General features: G+C 48.2%; 1 long non-coding RNA gene across 3 annotated transcripts in view; it reads right to left on the minus strand.

Annotated features, from left to right (window-relative positions):
- LOC147456777 (uncharacterized) overlaps positions 1-22245 on the minus strand; it is a 78932-nt gene that overhangs the window by 20691 nt on the left and 35996 nt on the right. For 2 of the 3 annotated variants that reach the window (XR_015188261.1, XR_015188260.1), the window contains one exon: positions 11154-11194. The exons of the other annotated variant lie outside the window; for it this stretch is intronic. This is a non-coding gene — a long non-coding RNA (uncharacterized LOC147456777). The remainder of the gene's footprint in view (positions 1-11153; positions 11195-22245) is intronic. 3 annotated transcript variants of the gene reach the window in all.

A 22245-nucleotide genomic window follows, 5' to 3' on the forward strand; every position in this document is an offset into this window, starting at 1 on the left:
ATAAGGATTAGTCAATCGGGCATCTATGAGGTCCCAAGTGGATGTAGATGCGATTGCTAAATACGCTGCCGATTAATCATGGTCTAAGATCCAAATGAATTTTCAATGTGATTTGTCATGTGATGTCCTGTGATGTCAAGTGATGTGACTGTCGATTGATACATGTGCTAGATGTGTGTTCCTAGTGCGTCGGTACTAACAGTCAGTGTCTGCTAAGACAGTTTATGGCCTCTTACAATGCTTTCAAGAGGGGGATATGTCACAAACTGATGACGTGGCACGGTGACACACACACGCTCTCTCCTGAAGCAGTCCCGAAATTTCTGTAGAATCGCTGACGTGGCAGTAGTGTACGGAAACCCGCAAATTGCAGCGGAAATCACGGAAGCCTATACGGACAGCTGACGTGGCAGTTACGTACGGAAAAAACAGCTTTTGCGTGGGCTGGTTTCTACGCAAGAGAGAGAGAGAGAGAGAGAGAGAGAGAGAGAGAGAGAGAGAGAGAGAGAGAGAGAGAGAGAGAGAAATGAAATGAAATGAAATGATATATTAACGTCTACAAGAGGCCAAAATGACCTATGAGACCAACTGATTACAATGATGAGTCTAGTACCAAGTCTGGGTACAAACAAGAAAACTACAAACAAAGAACTGATAGGAGTGCTACCGACTCCTATGGGTGGCTGGTAGGCTGAGCAATGGTATCACCCTAAAGGTACAAAATGGGGATAAGTGTCACCATGATACAATATAGCAGTAGAATGAAGCCTATCCCGATCGACATTCTGGGTGTCGTGCTAGAATCCTGTGGATCCTCTGCCGCAATCTCCGCCGGTGCTGCGTGGCTCCCCTCCTCAATCGCGGTCGTCTCGATCTCCCTAACTCTGTAGCTCGATCAATGAGAGTACCGCTGATGTGTGTATGGGTGGGACCCGAGCTCTCTGGTGGTGGTGTCCCCTCTGACTCTGTGGTACTCAGACTGAAGAAATCTGAGATGCGTCTCTGGGACTGTCTCTGTCTTTGCCCATTCAATAGAGCGTATCTATGTCTCTGAATCTCAAGTAGGAATAATCCGAGACATCTTTGATCCTGATATCTCATGACTCTGTCTAACGAGTCAAAACCATCTCTGAATAGACAATGAAAGCGTCCACGTATCTCATAGTAGACTGTGCAGCGACATATGTAGTGAAACTCTGTCTCTGGCTCTGCATGGCATAACTGACATATCCTACTGTCTGCTGGTATGCCTCTGAATCTACCTGTCTCAATCCCAAGCTGGTGTGAAGATGTGCGAATCTGGCCAATAGCACATCGTAACCTATGAGATAGATGTGTGTCCATGTAACAGGGCCGTGTGACAAATCCGTCTGTTGTGAGTTGAAGAAGATGTTCTCTATAGAAAGCCCTCTTCGTACCCAGCTCCCGTGATGGTTCTATCCATGTCCTCTTGCTATCAAGCTGGATAAGATCCTGCCGAATGAGTCTAGTAGTCTCCATCCGTGTAAGAGCCAAGGATGGTGCATCAAGAGAATACTGGAAAGGGGGCAGCCTGTCCATGCTGAAACCATGCCTCTGAAACCATGAGCTCATCTGTGCATACCAACATGATGTATCTCCCTGTAATGCCAGCTGTCTGGATGACTCGAGAGCAAGCCTGGCATACCTGTCCCTGGTGGTGTCCCATAAGCTGTGTACAAATGATACTGATCTGGTGAGTGCCTCAACCTCCATAGGTGGGGCAGCCAGCTCCGCTCGTATGATGTCATGTGGGACTGAGGCCTTGGCTCTAATCAGCCTAGAAATCATAGATATCAGGGGTCTCTCCATATTAGTCCATCCAGCACTGTCAATAGACGGTCCCCAAACCTGAACCGCGTAGTGCATAACTGAAGCGACCAAAGTATCGAAAAGCCAGAGCTTTGTTCGAGGTTCCTGGAACTGAACTTGCGAACAAATCCTCTCTAAACCACCTAGGGCTGCATAGGCACGAATCAATCTAGTGTCTGCTGCCACTTTCAGTGTGAACCTTGGTCCACTAAAGACCACCCCAAGATATGTGTATGCATCAGTGTACTCCATACTATCCTGTCCATATGTGAAAGTAGGTGCTGATCTCCTAACCCACTGTGGCGTGGTATTAAATACCATGACCTTGGTTTTACCAAGGTTGACAGACAATCCACTATCCTCTGCAAAACTATGCAATGCGTCCAAATGTCTCTGCAAACCCTCTGGTGATTCTGATATCAACACGATATCGTCAGCATACAATAAAAGAGGGATCCATGTCCCTGCAAGCTGAGCACCTCTATCTCCTCCTCTGTCAATATAATCAGAGACCCCATCAACATACATACCAAATAAAGTAGAGGACAGTGGGCATCCCTGTTTCACTCCGATGGTGGAGTGAACTATGTCGGATATCCCCTCTGATGTGCGTACATGACCCATCACTGAACTGTACAATGCCATGATCCCCCACATCAGCTCTGTGGGTACCCCCAATTCCATAAGCCGGTGCATCAGTCTGGCCCTCGGTACTGTGTCAAAGGCTTTGCGAAAATCCACAAAGCTGCAGTATATCCGTCTACCATGTGCTCGACCCTCCTCAATGATAGCTCTGAGTGTAAAGACATGATCTAGTGTGGAGAAACCCCTTCTGAAACCAGCCTGCCCAGGTGCTCGTATGCCCATAGTCTCTGCCCAACTGCTCAGCCTATGCTCGAGGATGGATGCATATAACCGTGCCAATGTGTGTCCTACCATGATAGTACGGTAATTCCCCGGCACTGTGGGGTCACCTGTCTTGAAGATAGGTACAATAGTAGATAATCTCCAAGACTCAGGGAGACCCTCACACATGACACGGTTGAATAGCCGTGCAAGCATCTCTGCCAACAAATCCCCAGCATGTATAATGTGCTCTACTACCAAACCCTCACGATCCTGTGCCCGTCTGGTCTTCATCCTGTCAATGGCCTCCTGTACCATCTCAGTGGTAAAGAAGGTGCTCGTATCCGGACATGGCTGTGGTGGGTCTGGTAATGGTGGTTGTCCAGGTACAGTGTATAAAGAGAGAGAGAGAGAGAGAGAGAGAGAGAGAGAGAGAGAGAGAGAGAGAGACAGAGAGCTTTTTATTCCCAAGAGAGCTTGTGAGATTAACTGCTTTATTTTTGCAAGGCTTTTTATGGGCAGCTTTAGGGGCTCTGCTTTTGGCATCCCTTGTAAACCTTTATAAGTGTGGCTTGGGCTCCCACTCTGCAGAGCATCTGGACGCAAAGTCTGAGAGTGAGAACCCTCCCACTCCCTTGTACTTTGAACTCAAATTAATACAAAAAGAAATACAGAAAGGGGCGCCAGTCTTTGCGGCCAATATCTCTAGGCACGGAACTCCGTCAGGCCATGTCGAATCAATTGTGAATTGTTTTGAAGTGAATCTCTGCTGTGTTGCGGTAGAATCTTGACTTGGAGTGTCCAAGTTTGTTATAGATATGCCTTTGATGTTGCATCATGGAGCGTCTCTGTCAATATCTGAGTAAGCTCATCTAGTGGCCGTCCTAGCTCCTAAGTGCATAGCTTCCTCTATATCTCATCAATGTACACGGAATTCGTCTCCCAAAGCGGGAGGAGTGATAAAAGGTACATTCTCCTCACGCTCAAGAGGAGTGCAATAGATGTGGAGGTCTTCATCCCATTGGTGGGGGATGTCTCTGGAATAATTCTGTTGAGAGAAGATCCCCTGTGTCTCGCTCCCCATGAGGATCGTCTCAGGGAACGTGCAGGGACTAGGTGGGCCCCAGTTTCAGCGTCAACGGGACCGACTGCGTCAGGAGCTTCAGCGTTGCCTTGTGGGAGGAGAGATTGATCTCCTTATGCTTCAGGAGCACCATCTGTGTGAGAGCCGCATTAGACGTTGTGGTCAACTCTTGCGTGGACGATATGATACTTTTTGGTCAGCTGTTTTTGACCTGGAGGCATCCAGGGTGGGGTATGTATGACTATTGCGGACTCTTTGCAGCAGGCCATTGTGGGCAGAGGGATTATTGTGCCAGGCAGGGCTCAGTGGATTACTATGCAGGTTCAGGGTGGCCTAGTGGGTTTCCTGAACATCTATGCGCCCAATGTGGCGAGTGCTCGTGCAGAGTTTTGGTCACAGATAGTTGAGTCTCTGCCGCAGGCAGAACATTGGTGCATAGGAGGGGACTTCAACATGCTGGAGGACCCTTCTGACAGGATTGGTGGTAGCCATGCTACTATGCATGGAGTTGAGTTGGCAGCTTGGGAGAGGTTTTGTATGACTTTGAGGGTCTCGGATGTTTGGCAACACTCTGGTTTTGTGAGGGCCCCAGACAGCCTTGCCTTCTCTCGATCGGACCGCAGAGTGGGAGGAGTGAATCTATCGCGGATAGATCGCTTCTACACTAGTGACCACTTCAGTGACTTGGGAGGGACAGTGGGCATCCTGGCAGGGACCTCCTTCTCGGACCATGCACCAGTGATCCTTACAGTAGTAGCAGACAGGCAGAGGAGTGGGAGCACGATGCTTCGCATCCCAGAGAGGGTCTTGTTGGACTCAGCAATCAGAGAGAGGGTAGAGGCTCTCTGGACAGAAGGCTTGGACAGGCAGGACTCTCCTGCTGACAAAGTGGCCTCAGGCCTAGCTCAGATTAGCATTTTTTTCTCCAGGAGTCTCTGGCTCGCCGGGCTGCAGCGAGAGAGGGGGAGCAGCGTCTCAGACGGGGCATTGCTTCGTTACAAAGGATGCAAGAGCAGCATCCAGACAGTCCTTGGTTGGAGGAGCAGTTACAGCAGGCTCGACAGGAGCTTGCTAGCACAGAGGAGAGGCGACATGAGTTTGATTTCCACCGACAGGCATTTCAGTGGACCCAGGTGGGCGACAAAGTGACTGGTGCTTTCTTTGAGGCAGTGGGACCTCGACACTCGTATGCCAAGGTCAGTCAGTTGAGGAGGTCCGACGGGTCAGTTGCTTCTGAGCCCGAGGATATGCGTGCAGTTGCTACTGACTTTTACTGTGAGTTACTGTCTGCAGAGTCCCAGTCAGAGCGTCAGGATGCATGCAGGGAGCAGGTTTGGGCACAGATGCCTTGTCTTGTGACTGAGGAGATGCGTCAGAGGCTTGAGCTGCCACTTCAGCTTGAGGAGCTGCACACGGCTCTTAGGGCCCTCCCCCGTGGTAGTTGTCCAGGTGAGGATGGATTGACTCCCAGTTTTTTCTTGGAGTATTGGGTACTGCTTGGTCTAGATCTCTGCAGTGCTTTTCAGTACATTTTGCACACAGGAGTGATGCCTGACAGCATGATTGAGGGCCTGATCTACCTCATTCCCAAGGAGGGTAGCTCCTTGGATGAGATTCGACAGTGGCGCCCCATCACCATCCTCAACTCAGCCTACAAAATTCTTGCCAAGGCTATGAGTTTGAGGATTCAGCCACTTCTAGAGAGCCTTATACATGGGACTCAGACAGGTTTTGTCAAGGAACGCAGTATCCTTGACAACATCTTTACTTTTTGGGAGGCTTCTGCCCTGGCACAGCTCCGTGGTGAGGACCTCGTGATTCTTCTTCTCGATTTTGAGAAGGCATACGACAGAGTTGACTGGGACTTTCTAGAGGGCACTCTACACAGGATGGGCTTCTCAAATGCTTGGATCAGAGGGGTGTCAGCTTTCTACAAACAGGCTCATAGTCAAGTACTCTTGGCAGGAGGTAGAGGTGATCGCTTCATGCTTACACGCTCGGTCAGACAGGGCTGTCCTCTTGCCCCCTTCCTCTTTCTGTTCTATGCGGAGGCGATGAGCAGGTTTTTGGTGTCGCAGCAGGTTGGTCTACGGGGCTTAGCACTCCCTATTCGGGGAGATGAGCTACTGGGTTTGCCGACGACTCAGCCTTGAACCTTCACAGTGTGAGCAGGCCCTGGAGACCTGTTGTGCATCGGGCGCACTGATCAACTGGAGAAAGACAGTGGCTTTCTCGGTTGATAGTGCTCTTGTGCCAGATTGGATGCCAAGAGAGGGTTTTAGGTGGATTCCCCCAAGGACTGCAGTTCGGTACTTGGGCTGTCAGGTAGGTTTGGACTTGTCTCCTGAGCAGCAGATTGCTCCCCTTCTCCTGTCTATCAAGAGAAAGTTGTTACACTGGAGCTCAGCACGACTTTCTTTGGCTGGCAGAGTAGTAGTTGCCAACCAGGTGTTGTTGGCGACTATGTGGTACATCACTTCCTGCTGGATCTTCTCGAGTTCTTGTATCAGCCAGGTAGAGAGGCTGATCAGGAACTTCCTTTGGTCAGGACGTGACACTCAGATAGCCCGAGCCAAAGTGGCTTGGCAGGTCATCACTCTTCCTTGTTCACAGGGAGGGCTTGGGATCATTGATCTAGCACAGCAGAGTAGAGCCCTTCTTGGGAAGTTCATCACCAGAGGACTTCTTCCAGGTGAGGAGCCCTGGAAGGAGTTCTTGCTACAGCGGCTTCGTGCTAGGGTGCCTCAGGCAGGAGGCCCTTGGCAACCTTCAACCAGATGGATCTTTACAGAGATGCGCAGAGTTGGTTTGAGCAGGAGACTCGAGGACCGCTTCGCTATGAGTTTGCTTCGATCTTGGGAGCACTTGCGGCGTGGCCTAGAGCAGAGACAACCTACGTGCACGGAGGAGCGCCTACAACAGCCCCTCGTCTGGAACCCCATGGTTAGCACTCAAAGAGCCCACTTGGTTGGTAGTCGGCCTCATGTTTCCTTGGGTCCCATGGCAGCAGGTCCAGCGCGCTCTTTAGGTGACTGGCTAAAGTTCACAGGTTTGTCAGAGGAGGTGCAGGGTCTCCAGCTATAGGGCATGAGAGGGGTGCAGAGCATGTGCCAGGACATCTCAAAGTAAGTTCCAGCTGAGTGGCTCACACCTCGCCTCTCGAGCCAGTAGCACCCCAGTGGATGGGAGCCTTCACACGACTGGAGGTTCTCATCTCAGTCAGGGCTTGCTCAGAGACTGTCCCAGCCCTTTTCTTCGAGCTTCAAGGTGGGGGACGCCTTCAACGAGTTGCAGTAGAGGCCCTGCAAGTAGCAGAGTGCTGTTTTCAGAGGATCCGAGTGATGGGCATCTGTGGGAGGACTTGTGTCATAGACCCTGACCCAGCAGCTCTTGAGACTGGACACTGGAGGCTGTTGGCTTGGGAGTGTTGTCCACTGGCACGAGTACAGTGGGATCCTGGTGAGTGGCTATGGACGGATCCCTTCTCTTCTGCAGACCACCCAGGAGTCCCGTTCTTTCAGTACACTGTTCGGCTTGGACGTCATATACTAGCAGCATAGAGAGAGGCCCGCCCCGCTGCAACACCTCATTGGCAGGAGGAGGGACTCACAATTGAGTTCTTGGCAGCATTTTGGGAGAGGTTATGGGACTCCAGACAGCCGAGGCGAGTCACCTTGTTTCAATGGCTGGTCGCACACAGAGCTACAGCAGTTGGGAGCTGGCTAGGGCATAGTGGTCTCTCGGCCGCATGTGCAGCTTGTGACCACCTTGTGGAGAGTCAGTGTCACTGTCTTTGGGATTGTCCCTCGGCCCAGCAGGTGTGGCTACGAGTTCTTCGGCTGATGCCTGCTCTCTCCACGGCTCGACAGTACACTTGCGGAGCAGTGGCTTGGTCCACCCTTCAGGCCCGGCACTTCAGTTTGAGCTATCTTCCACCAGCAGGATGATAGTGATGGAGGAGGGGCGACCTACACTCCAGCCTGCTACAGAGCTTACTCCACAGGAGTGGTGGCCCGTTGCTTCCGCATCTTTGAGGCTCACCCCGTGCCACCAGCAGAGACTGTTCGCGATTTTTGGCTAGAGCTGATCCACACTCTCAGAGGACAGCTCGAGGGACTATAGGGCAGCTCCGACCGCATGCAAGAGCGTAGAGAGGCTTTCCTTCGACTCTGGCGTCCTGGGCCTTTCTACACCATGGTCCAGGGTGTACTCCGATGGCACTACCGACCACCTGTGTGGCTTTTCCCTACCCCCATTTCTAGATTTAGCCCCATTGTACATATGCTGGTTTTTTCATTGGGAGAGTCTCCCACCATGGTTGTTGTAGCCCTCTCTTGAAGAGGTGGTTGTAGCCCTATGGGCAGTTTCAGTAACTAATAGAAGGACCTTGTTCTGGAAAAAAAGAAAAGATCCCCTGTGTGGCCTGCTAGATCTCAAGACTGAGGAAGAAGTGTAGGACCCCAAGATCTGTCATTTCAAAAGTCGACTCTAGTGACTGCATGATGCTCCAAAAGGTGCCAAGCCATGAGCCTGTAAAGATGAGGTCATCAACATAAATGATAATGACGGAAAATTGTGCACTGTGGGGAAACAGCGTAGCAATTAAAATCCCCAAGAGTACGTTGAAGCCCGATATGTGTGAAGAGATCGTTAATCCTTTGGTACCAAGCTGCTTGAGGTCATACAATGTCTTGGGTGGTCCGATATACATGATCCTCTTTAATTGCAACTCTAAAGCCAGGAAGCTGCTTCGCATAAACCTATGTAGTGTGAGTGCCGTTGAGAAACGCATTGTTCACATCTATCTGGTGGATAGGCCACCATGATGAGTTGCTAATGAGGTCACCACTTGAATCGTAGTCATGCGAGCGCTAGGAGAAAAAGTCTCATCCAAGTTCACGCCAAAGTGTTGTGCAAAGCCCTAAGTCACAAGTCTGTCCTTGTGCTTCTCTATGGAGCCAGAAGCCTCGTACCACAGGCTGGTTCTCTATGGAGAGCATGACGAGAGCATGCTCACTAGAGGATATGTTGCATTACCAATGCTATAGCGCTGCTCGTACCATGCGCACTCTAGGAGCCCCACACAAAGGGGTTTTTTTTTTGACACCTTCCTTACCATGATGTTATGCTGGCGGGTGTGCTGTGAGTTGGGCAGGCTCCTTCTCGGGGACAGAGGGGATGGAGACGGTGCAGATATTTGCCATGAAGAGGCGGGGCTCTTCTCCATCAGCTCTTCTCGCCACAAGGTGCAGGGCCTGGCATATCTTGTAGAAGGGCCCCTGGTGGTGGTTTCCGGCACATGGCAGTGTTCTTGCGGAACATTATGGTGTACCTTATGTGCCTTTGGCGGGAGGGATCTGAGTTCTCTGCTGTGGTACTTCTTCCATGGGTTGCTTCGGTTCATGGGCCTGCTCCATCTTGGGCCGTTCAAGTGGTGGTTGGGAGTTTGCTCCTTGGCGTTCCTGCAATGGTACAACTTCTTTTGTCCTATTGTGAATAGTACTAGTTTCAAGCTCGGTGGGCAAGTTGGGGCAAGGTAGCAGATCCCCCAACTTGGTGGCTCCCTCGAGTTGCTTGCTTGGCAGCGAATCGTTCCATGACGGTGAGACGATGGATCTTCTGCTTCCTTGCTGTGGATTTCAGGTTTTTTCAATGTACTGCTGTCTGTAGTGGACGTCTCCAGCTTGGTGTGAGTGAGTAGTTATCTAGTGGGTGAGAGCATATGGCAAACAACAAAGGGAAAAGCCGGCATCCTTGCTTGATTGACCTTTTGACCGCAAAGTCGAGAGATTTAATGGCATCCTCAATGATCGGCTATGTAATTCAGTCGTAGACTTTGTCCAGATCACACTGTAGCAAGATACACTCTTGCTTGGTGAATGTTGCGTGTTCGATGCCGACCTTGCTGCCAAGATGTTGTCATATATTGACGTTCCTTTGATGAATCCGTGTTGATGAGAAGTAATGGCTTTATCCAGGATGGGAGCAAGCCTTAACGCTACGGTTTTGGCAATAATCTTGTATGCCACTGACGTCATGGTTATAGGTTGCCAGTGTTTCAATTGAGAGCAGCAGATTTGCTTTGGAATAGATTTTATGAGGCCCCTTTTAATGCTGAAGTCTAGGACTCCATTGGCCAATGTTTGGTTTGCCATACACGTCATTGGGACTTGAGATCCTCGCAAAATTCTTTGAAGAACTCCGTAGTCCACCCGTCCCACCTAGGGGATTTCTCTTTGCCTAAAGCCTTCAAAGTGTAGGAGCATTCCTCCTCAGTAAAGTCCTCCAGGAGGTTGGCTTCTGATTGCAACACCGTCTTCTTGACACTCCTCAATAGATTATCCTTGGCTTCATCCACTTCAGGAGAGGGGGCCTCAGGCGGCCTATGATCTGGCATAGGTGATCTAGCATCAGCTTAGCTATTTCATCTTGGTCCTTCACTTCATTTCCCTCCCCATCCACTAGCGAGTGTATCCGGTCTTGACCTCTCTTGATTTTAAAGGCTCTGAAAAAATGCGCTTGATTAGCCACCTCGGGTTGTAAGTAGGTTTCCCTAAATAATAATCTGGCCTTTCTGACTTCCTCCTGCTGTTGTTTGGCCAGGTCAGTTTTTGCTTCAAGCCACCTTGTGTGCTCAACTTCGGAGGATGTCCCCACGCGCTTATCCATTGTAAGCCGTTGTAAGCCTCTCTACTTCAACTTCAAGTTGCTTCAAGCGCTCCTTGCGAGGCTTCTTTAATTCAGGGCTTGTGATTTTAACCGCTTTTTGCATGCTCCTCGCAAAGGAATCCCACGCTTCAGGGTTATCCGAATTAACATCCTTACCGAGGTTGCGCAAGGATTTTTTGGCCAGGCTTCTGAAAAGAGGGTCTTTGAACAGATACGCTCTGTTGATAGCAACTTCTTAGGCCCTTTTGGGTGTTGACCTTCACCTTTGGCTTTTCTAAGATTAATATATAGAGGCAGGTGATCTGACAGAGACTGTTAGGTTACCACTTTCATATCAAGTAGCGACGGAATCCAATTGGCTTGATGAGAGTAGTAGCACCTGTCCAACCAGGAAGTCGTACAGGCATACTATAGGTTGGTATACATGAAACCTGATGTGTTGCTCCAAGGCCGAACCTCCCACATGTTCACGAACGCCCACTTCTCACATAGGAATGCCTTCAATGATGTTTACAAGAATGACAAGCAATTGGGAGTTTTAAAAAAATTAAGCTTGTTTTACGAATTTTTGGCCAGAAATGAGGAGTGCTTTTGGAAGTATGGAGATTTGAGGGGTATTTTGGAATTTTTTTTACAGGCATTTTGGTGGTTTCTCTTAAAAGCTTATTTTGATTTATACATTGACTATACAAAATACCATATGCCTCATGCACAAAAAGGTTACCTCTTTGGTCCACATTTGAGCAAGGCATGCCAAAGAATTTTCTAGCCAAAGAGGAAAAAGGGTGAGAGCACAGTTGAAACTCTCTTGGTTTCTAGGTTAAAATTTGAAGGATTTGCCAGTTTTTACAATAAAAATCGTAAACTTTTACTAGTCTTCTTCAAGGCCAGCATGGAATTCAACCGGGAATTTGCAATTTTAGCAGGTTGCAAATACATTTAAGGCCGTTTTTTGGCGATCGCTAAATCTAAGAGACAATAATGAAAAGAACTCTACCTTAGCCTAGTCAGGTAATCTAGGTGTGAATTTATTTAAGGATCTGCCGGTTGAGAGGACCCACAATTTATGAGGCCTAATCTCAGTTGTGGCCCTAGAAACTAAGGTTTATCGTATGGTACCACGTGTGAGAGGGAGGAGGGTCATTCAAGGGAGATAAGGTGCAATTTACAAAACATGATTCTATTAGAGTTTGCAGGTCATCTCCTGAGTTTCCTTGTCTAGATCTATCGAGCAAGAGCTTCTCTTTGTGGCTGTCCCTGGATTTGTGAGGCTTTTCCAGATTCTAGGCATGTGCAGGGGACTGTTCAGATTTTGTCATGGTTGGCCACTCGCTGGCCTTTGTGCTGGGCGCTCTATTTTATGCCTAGTTTTTCATTTATTCCATATTTTAGGGTTGTATGGTATTTGAAGGTGGGTCAAGCATTTTTGTTTGCCCCTTGTGTTGGGGAGGGGGGGGGGGGGGGGGGGGGGGGGGGGGGGGGGGGCATAGTTTGTAACATGAGTGCCTCGTAGTCTTTCTTGTATCCCCTGCAGGGCTTGTCTGTGCTACACTTTGACATGGCATCAGAGCCTAGGCTTGTCGACGCCTAGTAAATCCGCCACGGGGGAGGGGGATGATTCTGGCTGCATTTTTCAGTCAACTTGTGGCTGTCATTTTGTCAAAAAAACATCCCCTGGACCAGCATTTTTGAATCAAGAGGGGACTGATTGGTTTGTGCTGCATTTTCGTCGGGAAGGATATTTGTGTACCTGTTGTTTCCAGCTGATAGGCCGACTGAGGAGTGTTGCTGATTTTCAGCTAGGAATTGGATGAGATCTGGACGCCCTTTTGAGCATCAGAAGGGACTCAAGTGCGACGATTTGTACCCAGTAGCTTTTTAGATTTGCAGCTAGCTGGTCGGAAGCTTGTGTGCAACAGAGGGGGACTGATTTTGAAACAATTTGAGCTGGTGTACTTGCCCTTGTGAGGAGTTTAGAGATCCCTTTCAACAAGAGGTTGTAGCGTTGAAGCCCAGTTTGTTCATGTCTATGGAGGATTGCTTTGTGACCTTGGAGTGTGTAAACAATGCATCGAACAAGAATGTTGAAGAGAGTTTTCATGATGTAGAGAGAGAAATAAACATTCAAAGATACAATCCATGTCTCTTTGGAGCGTTGGTGAAAGCCTCTTCATAGCGAGGAGTTGCATGAGTTACTTGAGAGGAAAGGTACCCGTGTTGCCGGTGTTTCCATAGAATCAAAGGCTGGATGTCACCAACTACCAGAACTGGAGGTGCTAATGGAGGCGGTATTGAAATTCTATTACGTTGAGTTGATGATACATGACGAGATTGGGTGGCCAAAGGCTCTTGCCTACCAGTCTATTTCTTTCAAGGAGTTGGAGAACTTTGCAGAACTTGAATGCTCTTTTGTTGGCTTAATGAGAGGACTTGGTCTTTCATCTTTCGCAATTATACTCAGCAAGCTGTACACTTCGAGAAAGTTTACAATAGAGCAGGTGTACGGGAGCCAGTTTAACAACCTTTACAAGGACGCCGAGCGCTTTTCTTCTGTGTTGCAGTGTTAGCAAGTCTGTTTAGCGCAAAACGTGCGCAAGGCGAAGGGCAATCTGCAGCAAAAGCCTTGGATGAAATGGCGCCTCTGACAACGAGCACAACAGGAGTGTAGCATTTCCCTTGTAAAAATTTCGGGTGCCAGTAGAAGGACAAGGGGGCTACTCAAGTCCAAAGGCGCCAGGGGGGATCGAATGCGCTGTGGTCAATCAAACATCAGATTTACTTTGTGTAACCATGCCATCTCTTGAGCTTCGGTACTCCAAAAATGCTGTTGTACCATCTTAGTTTATAGTTGACTCGCTCCGTCTCAGAAAAGGGGGCCATCCCATTATTGGCCCCCGTACGCTACCACTTGGAGAAAGTTTACAATAGGTGACATGCAATGGGTGATTCTTTAGGTAGAAAAACTAATCTCTTCACAAGATATGGTCGATGATGCATTTGTCTCCCAAGTATAGTGATTTTAATTCAACTTTGATTACTTTAGCAAGGACTAGTGATTTAACCTTGGAGATTGTTACCATGGTGTGGATCAGGATGACTAGTTACGGAGGTTCGGATTTAGAGGGGGCTCAGAGACCCTGATTCGATAGTCTCCAAAGAAACCAACACATAAGCAAAAGGCACTGACTTCTAGGACTAGTGAGAGACCCAAGATGGACGATGACATGACATAAATGGGGAGTACAAGGGCATATTTGAAGGAATTCAGATTCAGATTCGAAGACTACTGAGGCGGTTACTACTGCACTTGTGCCGGCTTCGGAGGTCATCTCTTGGGTTTCCCTATATAGATCTAGTGAGAGCTTCTTTGAGGTAGTAGCCGGTCTTGTGAGAGCTTCCCTGTATACTGCAATTGTTCCAGCTTTGGAGGTCATCTCTTGGGTTTCTTTGTATAGATCTAGTGACTGAGAGATTCTTTGAGGTAGTACCTGATCTTGTGAGGCTTTCTGGTCATGTGGAAGGATTTTATTCTGGTGGGCCACTTGTCGGCCTTTGTTTTGGGTGCCTTGTTGGCACTGCCTGCTTGCAGGTAGTGATATAGGCATTGGAGGTCATCTCTTGGGTTTCTCTATATAGATCTAGTGACTCAGAGCTGCTTTGAGGTAGTATCTGATCTTGTGAGGCTTTCTGGTCATGTGGAAGGATTTTTCGGGCGGGCCACTTGTGGGCCTTTGTTTTGAGTGCCTTGTTGGCACTGTCTGCTTGCAGGTAGTGATATAGGCGTGGTGCCTATCAAATCTTGTACACATTTTCTATTTTTAGATTCTCCGATGCTTCGTAATAAAAATAGTGCTGCTTTGTAATAAAAATAGCGCTTGCGTAAAAAAGGCTTTGCCGAGAGCAAGCTGACACGCATACCCGATACACTTTTACTTCAGAGGCTGATTTTGTCTACATAGAGGTATTTACAGACCCTTATGCACAAAGGATCCGGGGAGACCTTTAGGGAAGCTCACTTATATATTGATAGAGACACTACAGGATGCAGCAGCAAAGGCATACCCACACATTGAGCCTGGGCAGCAACGACGTTTTGGGAGCATACCCCAAAATAGCCGGTATGATGAGGAGTGCAGAGAGACCAAAGCCCGACTTCAGAGGAAGGTACTTCTAGGAGTCATTACTAACGCGCAGTCACGCATTGCTTCTCGACGTTTGGTACGACGGAAGAAGAGGGCGTTTCTAGCTCAACTAGAGCAGGATTTATATCAGTTATTTTTTAGCAAGGATTCAGGCGAGGCATGGCGACTCTTCCATGAGCACTCCCCCCCACCAATCATCACTTCTACGGAGGTATGGGGTCAGTATGCATCATCTCTCTACACAGTCTTGAGGCAGCCACCTCTTCTAGATCCAGCCAGAGCCATGCCCACATACGTGCTTTCTTTACCACCGAGATGATAAAGAAAGCCATTGAGAGGATGAAGACTAGGAGAGCATATGATCACGATGGCCTAGTCGCAAAGCATTTTATACATGCCAGAGATTTGCTTGTAGAGCTTCTAGCAGTGATGTTCAACAGTGCCATGTGTGAGGGCTTCTCAGATGACCATGTACAGTTTTGGGGGTTTTATGCACGTTCGCCAAGGCAACAGCCTTCTGTACAAGAACCGGATTAGCTAATTGCTAATCCCCTTCAGGTACGCACAATTCCATCGTGAAGGAATGCAAAAATGGAGAGTTTTCTTGCGTGAAAACTCCTCCGATTTACAAGGGAACTGTCCCATTGCGTGCGGGAGCACTTGAGACATGCGTAGGCGTGCTCGCTCCGCTCGAAATGGTCCAAAACAAAGAATTACAGCCTGCTGTGTTTTTCTGTAAGTTTAGGTTTCGCAGCTAAACTGTAGGGAATTGCTAGGGGAGCCTCGGAAAGGCCTTGGGATGCGTGTACAAGGTAGTAGGCACCTAACAGTGGTAAAACAGAAAATTACAGCATGCTGAAATTGACCTGCAGCTCACTAGAAAGCTTCCATACCGCAAGGGAAAGTGTTCTTGACGTGTATTTTTGACCTGCAGGGATTTTTGCGCCGTTATGTTGGCAAAATTGGGTCAAAAACCTGCAATTCCAGCCATGGACAGGTTTGGACAGCTTGGTGAGGGTTAGGTGCAAGCGTTCAGATCGTTTATTTGCTAGGGGAGCCTCGAGAAAGCATTGGGTGCTTGTACAGGACAACTTGAAGAGAATTCCCGCGAGGAATCTCGTCTAATTCAAGGGGCAAGTGACCCTATAGGTGCGAGAGCTCGAGGGCTATCCACAGAAGTGGTTGGCACGCAAATCGAAGCGTAAAACAGAGAATTCAGCGAGCTGTAATTTCTCGCGAGGTTTTGCAAAGTGCTCTAAAGTGCGTGGAAAGTCAATGTTTACTTAGGATTTTGTCCGTGGAGACTTCTATTGTGGGTATGTTGCCGAAATCGGGTCACACTAGAGGAATTTCAGCCCGATAAAAGTGGGACAGCTTGTAGAAGTTTACAGGTTTTTCTCGTGTAATAAGAACAAAGAAATACCGAAAGGGGCGCCAGTCTTTGGGGCCTACAGGGTGTCGCTATCTGCTTGGGAGCACTCTAGCTACCAAGTCGTGAAATGTCTTGAAGTGTTGAATTTCAGTCACAGGCTTATTCGTGAAGTTCCTTTGTGTCATAAAGCTTAAAGTAAAGTTTTGGGTGAAAGCCAAAGTCTACCGCCCTTCGGGCCGGTTTCAGATCACTAGACTTATACGTCAGGATTTGATTCAACTAGATACAAGAAGCACATGGATACAGCCGGTACAAGAGTTGGACACGAAGATGGCTTTCTATAGAGAGCATCTCCACTAACTAACAGAGGATGGATATGTGATCAAACTGGCCTTTATGGACACTTGTTTATCCTATGCGATACAATGTGCTATTGGTCAAATGCACACATCATCGCATCAACTAGAGATTGAGATTGGCAGATTGAGGAGAGTACCAGCAGGAAGCCAGGATATGCCAGTTGTGTCATATAGAGCTAGAGACCGAGTTACATCACATTTGTCATTGTCCAGTATATTATGAGATACGAGGCCGCTTTCCTTGTCTATTTAGAGAGGGCTTTGGACCGTTGGCTAGAGTCAAGAGATATCAGGATCAAAGATGCCTCGGGTTGTTTTGGTAGAGCTACGCAGACACAAGGAGAGTCTCTTGAGGAGACCAGGCAATGGGAGACATTCACAGAGGGAGATCACTGACTTCTTTAGAGCAAGGACTCAACACCCAGATGAGCATGCTTCACAGCAGACTTCAGAGCCCACTTCTACCAGAGGTATATTAGTGGTCAGAGCCACTGAGCTCGGGAGAGCTAGACGCTCACATCTACGGGGGCGACCACGACATTGATGGAGGCTCCATCAGAGAATCAAGACTATTCTAGCACGACATGGGAGACTCCCAGTACGACTATTTACAGAGGCAGACATGGACGAAGCTCTTCAGTGACGGATGCAATACTTTCTCAGACAACGCCCGATGTCGGGCATCCTCGGGCATGGATGATGATGATGATGATTTCAGTCTGACAATTTTAGTCTTTTAGTTTAGTATTTCACTTTACTTCATTTTATTTATGTACCCCAGATATTAGATTAGATCCACAAGGATTGTATCAGTTTGGTCTCATAGGTCATTTTGGCCTTTTAAAGACGTTTTAATATAGCATTTCATCTCTCTCTCTCTCTCTCTCTCTCTCTCTCTCTCTCTCTCTCTCTCTCTGTATAACAATAGGCAATGCCCCCATCTGTGCGATAGTGACGGCCCTTGTTTATTTTAGGGTCGTCACGTATTTGGAGTTGGGTCGGGCATTTTTGATAGGTCCCTATATCAGGCTGTAGGTTGCACCCCCATTTTGTTATTGCCCCCGCAGAGCTTGTCCAATCTCTCTCTCTCTCTCTCTCTCTCTCTCTCTCTCTCTCTCTCTCTCTCTCTCTCTCTCTCTCTCTCTCTCTCTCTGCCACCTTCACAGCAGCAGGAGGACAGGTTGATGTAGTCACCTCCTATGTCTATCTTGGCATCACATTCACCAGTCTACCAGGACCCTTCACTATGAGGCAGGCTGCTGCTGACAGGCTCACCCGAGGATATGCAGCTCTGACCATGCTAGAGCGGAGATGCCACCAGGCACACTTTCAGGAGCCCCACACGAAGGGCTGGCTTTTTGACACCTTAGTCACCCCGGCCCTGATGTACTCGGTGGCAGTATGGGCACCAGGATTGACAGATGACCAGTGGACACAGCTTGAGAGACCACAGGTATGTATGATCTCACGCTTGCTCCGCAGCAAGAAGACAGTGCCACATGACATTATTAGAGCCGAGCTCGCCACACCACCTATGGTTGTAGAGGCATTATTCCAGACAGTCTGCTTCATCCAGAGGATGAGAGAGCTACCTCCTGACAGACTTACTCGTAGAGCATTCGAGGCAGCTATACAGCTATCAGAGAGTGGGCATGCGAGAGCTTGGTACTCACAGGTCAGAGCATGGTTTGAGGGACACGGTCTTGACATGGAGAGCCTACCACCATTCCAGTACGACCCCCACTCACCATCTGTTCACCTCTCTCGCAGTGAGAGAAACTTGGTATTGAGACAGGATCTGTGGCAGCTATACACTAGGAGAGTCTGGGAGTCACCTGGCTTGGGGACGAGGATGTCAGATTACAGAGACCAGTTTCTCACCATATTGTCTGGGGGGTTCATACAGAGACCACGCTATATGGACACATATATGCCACATAGCTCACGGGTGGCGATTGGTCAGCTGAGAGTGGCTTCACACAGGTTAGAGATTGAGATCGGGAGACATACTGGTGTTCCCAGGGAGGAGCGAGTCAGCAGAGCCTGCACAGAGGAGGTGGAGAGTGAGGAGCACTTTGTATGTAGATGCAGAGCATACACTGAGATCAGAGGCAGGTATGAGGCCTTATTCAGAGGACAGCCCACTCTCCGAGAGATCATGGACTCTCGAGATCAGAGACAGCTCGGACGTTTCTTACTAGAGATACAGAGCCATCGAGACACACTACTACAGCCACGCACAGCTACACAGACAGAAGGGAGACAGTCGCAGCTCACAGACTTCTTTCAGAGGATTGCCACCCCTACCTCACCAGATACTCAAAGAGGAGTGACACTCCCACAGGCGGAGGTGAACCGAGCTAGACGACGACCACGAGTCACAGGCTACAGGGGCGTGAGCTCCCACCACCGACAGATCGAGGAGATCCGAGCCCGAGAGCGCCGTGCCACTGAGGAGCGAGTAGCTCAGATGAGGGCCGACCCGACAGCTTTCATCCGGGTAGCCTTGGCACCAGCCCCGCCCATGTACCACATCTTACATCCCCCCATTTGTACAGGATGGAGCTAGAGAGCTTGATGCATTCTCATGATTGTACTACCTTGAGCATATAGACATGCATATACCCCTAGAGATAGAGCCCCATCCCTCCTCAGATACTCCATTACCTACATTCAGTTCAGTTTTGTATCAGTTTTGTTTCATTTGTCTTTCCGATAGACGGATGACATACACGCCATGTACATTTGATTTGTCTCATAGGCCGATTTCGGCCTGACATAGACGTTAAAAATCTTTCTTTCTTTCTTTCTTTCTTTCTTTCTCTTTCTCTCTCTCTCTCTCTCTCTCTCTCTCTCTCTCTCTCTCTCTCTCTCTCTCTCTCTCTCTCTCTCTCTCTCTCTCTCTCTCTCTCTCTCTCTCCCCTTCAGTGAGATAAGTAAGGGGAATTTGAGTTGTGAATGAAGAGTCGAGAGCTCACTGCTGCTGCGCACCCCGCTAGCCTGCCATCGCCATCGCCTCCCCTCATGCGTTGCCCTCTCCTCGCCCCCCCACGCTGCCCCCCGCCCTCTTCACCTTGTCCCCCTTCTTCCACAACAGCACACAGAATGGCGTCCTCTGCTCCATCACACAGGAACTCCTCAGTAGCCCCCTCGCCCATCCCCGCAGAGCCGACCCTTTGACTTGCTCTTTCATCAGAAGGGATCTGCGTATGAGGAGGAGTGGAGGATATGCATGCATTGCTACCTCACGCATATCCTCATCTCTCATGGAATGTGCAAGGATTAGGTGGGCCCCCGTTTCAGCGTCCGAGGGTTGGTTGCGTCAAGAGCTTCAGCGATGCCTAGTGGGTGGTGAGATTGATATTCTTATGCTGCAGGAGCATCATCTGTGTGAGCCGCATTAGCACGTTGATCAGATTTTGCGTGGTCGCTATGAGACATTTTGGTCAGCTGCATTTGGACCTGGAGGTATCCAGGAAGGGATATGTATGACTATTGCGGATTCTTGGCAGCAGGCCATTGTAGGCAGAGGTAGTATTGTGCAAGGCAGAGCTCAGTGGATTACTATGCAGATTCAGGGTCGCCTCATGGGTTTCCTGAGCATATATGCGCCCAATGTGGCAAGTGCACGTGCTGAGTTTTGGTCTCATGTTCTTGAGTCTCTGCCGCATGCAGAGCAATGGTGTGTTGGGAGGCACTTCAACATGTTGGAGGACCCCTCTGACAGAATAGGAGGTGGCCATGCTACAATGCACGGGGCTAAGTTGGGAGGCACTTCAACATGTTGGAGGACCCCTCTGACAGAATAGGAGGTGGCCATGTTGGAGGACCCCTCTGACAGAATAGGAGGTGGCCATGCTACAGTGCACGGGGCTGAGTTGGCAGCTTGGGAGCGGCTATGTATGACTGTGAGGGTTTCTGATGTTTGGCAGCACTCAATTTTGAGAGACCCCCAGGCAGCTTGTCTTTCTCGCTCTGACGCAGGGTGAGAGGAGTGAATCTATCTAGGATAGATCGCTTCTACGCCAGTGACCACTTCTGTGACATGGGAGGATCTGTTTGCATCCTTGCAGGGACGACTTTTCCGACCATGCGCCAGTGATTCTCACAGTGACAGATAAACAGAGGAGGGGGTGTAACATTTAATGGCCTAGTAACTTGTGTGTAGCGGAAAATAGCATGAACATAGTGAGCATTTCATTAGAATAGATTCCTAATGAGAATAACAAGAGTGCTTGGGTGGAGAGAGCAACAAAAAGTATAACACCTAGTTAGATAGCATGAACAATACTTCAAAAGAGAGAGAAATTAAGCTATTGACAACAGTTGAGGACCGGATTTACATGGCCTCCAAAAGGCTTTGTATTATGGTTTCTCCCATCAAGAGAGACATTTTACAATACAATCCTTTGTGTTCCTTCAATACTAGCTAGTGCAATGAAGATGGAAACTTCAAGCACTAAGCAAAACACTTATAATACACAACATCAATTCCCTCACGGTCTCAAACCCAAGACCTCACACACCTTCGAAGATGGTGAGAGCTAGAGGGTATGAGAGTAGATTGAGAGGAAGGAGTAGTCTTACGAGAAAGATGTACATCTCCTCACATAATCACTCATATTAGCATAACTTAGCTTAGTAATTAGCATGGTAGAGGAGATGAGCATGCATTGAAGCTTGGCTCTTCGTTGGATTTGCATCACAAAGCCAAGAGTTGTTGGTGTAGGCCTCCCTTCTCACAAGCTTGGAGTAGGTGATAAGCTTTCCATTAAAGCTTGAGAAGGAGAGAGAGAGTCTTCTTACTCCACACATGGACTAGTGTGTGTATGCCATAATGCCTTGGGAAAATCAGCCCCCTCTCTCTCTTGGTCGACCCCTCTTGCTATTTGCTCATGCTCACACCCTATTGCACCTCTCCAGGCTTAGCCAATGGAAGTTCAAGAGTATAAGTGATAGCCTTCTGACATGTGTCCCCCTTTCCCCTTTTGTGAGAGCTTTAGGTAATTAATTAATGCAACTAAACTCTCATTGGACCCCTTTGTCTCCTGGCCAATAGGAATCGGGCAAGCCATTGGGCTGCTGAATGAAATTAATAATAAGAGGCATCTTTGTGAAAGAGAAACGAGAAAGTGACACTAGCATTTTTTACCATTTGTTGTCACAAAAAATATTATGCTCTTGAAAAACAAGTGTAGCAATGAACTATTGAAATTATAATACTTTATAAAAGCGTAAAAACTAATGATTGAAAAATACTTGGAATCATTGTAAGAAATTAAGGAAAAAACAAGGTTAAAGAGGATGAGCAAGATTGTATGTGACCCAATACTCAACGCCCCTCTTTATAGAGGGAGGTAAACAAATGTCAACGCCCTTTCACAAGGGCCTACAAGAAATAGTAAAATAAGAATTTTGTCATCATTAGCTTGCCATGTTGCACTAATTAGCAAACATTATCCAATGGTCCACAATTGCACCCAAGATGCAACGCTTACTAGTAGTGGGTTACACATTGTTTTCATCCTCTTATGTAGGCCATTGTGACTTTTCACCTTGTTGGACTACGTAAGTGCTGAGAGCAAATACCGAAGCTGACTTCCACATCCAAAAAGAAAATGGACTCGTTAGATGGTGTAATGAGAAGCAAGGTGGCGTTGACGCGGGACACGAGAAATGGAAAACAAATGTAAAACTATCTCTCACAGTGGCCTACATATACATATGTCATAAACCTTGCTTACTTATCACCCCTCTTACCAAAAAAAAAGGCTTGCCATGTGGCACTAGTCGCCAAGCTTTATCCAATGGTCCACAATTGTTCCCATGAGTTTCATGCTTTAGTAAGATCTTATGTACTCAATCTGGTCCAACTTTTAAGAGTTATAATAACTTTTTTTCACTCTTTATTTTTGAAGGCAAAGTTACATCGCTCAGTAAAAA

Source organism: Adiantum capillus-veneris, chromosome 5 (genome assembly GCF_014529385.1).
Source record: "Adiantum capillus-veneris isolate H3 chromosome 5, ASM1452938v2, whole genome shotgun sequence".
NCBI classification, from domain to species: Eukaryota; Viridiplantae; Streptophyta; class Polypodiopsida; order Polypodiales; family Pteridaceae; genus Adiantum; species Adiantum capillus-veneris.